At 53.5% G+C, this 2456-nt stretch overlaps 1 non-coding gene across 1 annotated transcript; it reads left to right on the plus strand.

The window, feature by feature from the left end:
• Positions 1–282: 282 nt before the first annotated feature.
• Positions 283–354, plus strand: TRNAW-CCA. The gene has a single exon. It is a non-coding gene; the product is annotated as a tRNA-Trp (tRNA).
• Positions 355–2456: the final 2102 nt, after the last annotated feature.

A 2456-nucleotide genomic window follows, 5' to 3' on the forward strand; every position in this document is an offset into this window, starting at 1 on the left:
GTCCAACTCTGTGCGACCCCCATAGATGGCAGCCACCAGGCTCCCCCGTCCCTGGTATTCTCCAGGCAAGAACACTGGAATGGGTTGCCATTTCCTTCTCCAATGCATGAATGCGAGAAGTGAAAGTGAAGTTGCTCAGTTGTGTCCGACTCTTGGCGACCCCATGGACTGCAGCCCACCAGGCTCCTCCATCCATGGGATTTTCCAGGCAAGAGTACTGGAGTGGGTGCCACTGCCTTCTCCGTTTGTATTTTTACTAAGCACTTAATTTCTTTTAGGGCTTCCCTGGTGGCTCAGAGGTTAAAGCGTCTGCCTCCAATGCAGGAGACCCGGGTTCGATCCCTGGGTCGGGAAGATCCCCTGCAGAAGGAAATGGCAACCCACTCCAGTCTTCTTGCCTGGAGAACCCCATGGACTGAGAAGCCTGGTCGGCTACAGTCCATGGGGTCGCAAAGAGTCGGACACAACTGAGCGACTTCACTTTCACTTTAGTTTCTTTTCAGCGAGTCACACAGCTCGTTTGCACATGCTGCATAAGTCTGATACTCTCTGTCGGGGAAGACATGCCTCTGTGACAGACATCCACACAGAGACCTCAGTTTCCCTGCAGTCCCTCTTTCCTCTTCAGTCTCAGGAACTGTCAGAATGTGTACAGCTCAAAGGCACAGGGGGAGAAAAGCAGGTTCCTCTTAGAAAGCCACTTCCTCTCACTGCACAGGCAAAAACCAGTTTTTACAACATAAGAGAGCCCCATTTGGCCATTTTCAAGGGGAGATCTCCTTCAGTACCCAAATAGCCAGTTCAGCTTAACCAATAGACAATTGTTGTTCAGTCACTCAGTCGTGTCTGACTCTTTGCGACCCCATGGACCGCAGCACACCAGGCCTCCCTGTCCATCACCAAACTCCCAGAGTTTACTCAAACTCATGTCCATTGACTCAGTGATGCCATCCAACCATCTCATCCTCTGTCGTCCCCTTCTTCCCCTGCCCTCAATCTTTCCCAGCATCAGGGTCTTTTCTAATTAGCTGACTCTTCACATCAGGTGGCCAAAGTACTGGAGCTTCAGCTTCAGCATATTCCTTCTAATAAGTATTCGGGGTTGATTTCCCTTAGGATTGACTGGTTTGATAGAGCGTGGCACACAGCACTTACTTCTAGATGAGCTTGCAGGTGGCTCTGAAACAGACTTCAAACTAAGCGATCAGTTTCGAGGAGCGTCTTCGCCACATGCAGTTACCAGGGCCCCCTCAGGAGGTCTCTGAGAACACTCAATCCTTCCACTTCCTTTCTTCCCGAATCAGCGGGGTCTCCCCTCAAACCAGGATCCAGGATGATAAACAAACCCAGTCCAGAAGGCTCAGTCGGATTCAGTGGCTTAAAAGCTAAGGAATTTCATGCTGTTCCGCTTCCCACTCACAGATTAGTTTCAGCTGAACTGCGGTGTTGTCATTTAGAGAGCCACTTGGGGCCATTTCTCCCTGGATCCCAAGGAATCTTGGAGAAAGCAACGTTACAGTAAAATAACATTTTCTTCCTATACGTGGGAGCATCACTGAAAATGACCCAGTTCTGTAAAACACACCCCAGGAAACTCTGAGACGGAGCAGAGCTCTGATGTTGCATTCTGCACACAGCCCGTGTCACCAGCAGCGTCGGGGCCTCTGGGGGTGGCCCTGAGGTCAGGGTGCCGGCATGCGGGGGCGGGCGTGGGGACACACACGGAGCACAATGTCCAGGTCTGCAAAGGCCGGCGCCTGACGCTGCAACTGCACAGCAGTAAGAACAAGGCACACGCCAGGCCGAAGTTAGACGTGGCTGCCAGCCCACTCCCATCGCTGTGAGGCCAGGCCCTGCTGAGGGAGGTGTGGCGTCTCCGCTCCACACGGGTGCTTCAGCTGGGGTCCCTCCGAGCTCTCTGGGTTCCCAGTCATCAGAGAAAAATGACAAGTTTCTGAGTTTTTCACATCACTAAACATGATCTGGTAAAAACCGTGTATATACTGTATAGTTTAGTTACGGAAAAGGGGGAAGCTTTTATCTAGAAAGAGAAAAGTTGAATTAGTAAGCTCTCCCACTAGAGCAGAAGTTTAGTAAAGGGAGGTGAACTGAAAGCACCCACAGGGATGTGCACCACTCTTCTGGGTGAGTTGCAAACATGACTCGTACAACGAGAAATCTGTCGGACCTCCTGGGCTGCTGGCTCACTCGGACCTGCTCCCCTCCTCCTGGGGCTGCTCGCCCAGCTCTGGGTCCTGCCCACCTCACGGGGGCTCCATCAAACGGGCAGATCAGGTGAGAGCCTGGAGCCCTGAGGAGAGGACCCCGGGGGACGCGTGCGGGAGCCAGCCTCCCGCTCCGACCCCAGAGGGGCCCCCACTCTGCCCGCCAGCTCCGCACCCCGTCCTGGGGCAGCCTCTGGCCTTTGCGAGGAACAGGGACTAGCCTCCAAGGTG

The sequence above is a fragment of the Bubalus bubalis genome, chromosome 1, assembly GCF_019923935.1.
Source record: "Bubalus bubalis isolate 160015118507 breed Murrah chromosome 1, NDDB_SH_1, whole genome shotgun sequence".
Taxonomy (NCBI): domain Eukaryota; kingdom Metazoa; phylum Chordata; class Mammalia; order Artiodactyla; family Bovidae; genus Bubalus; species Bubalus bubalis.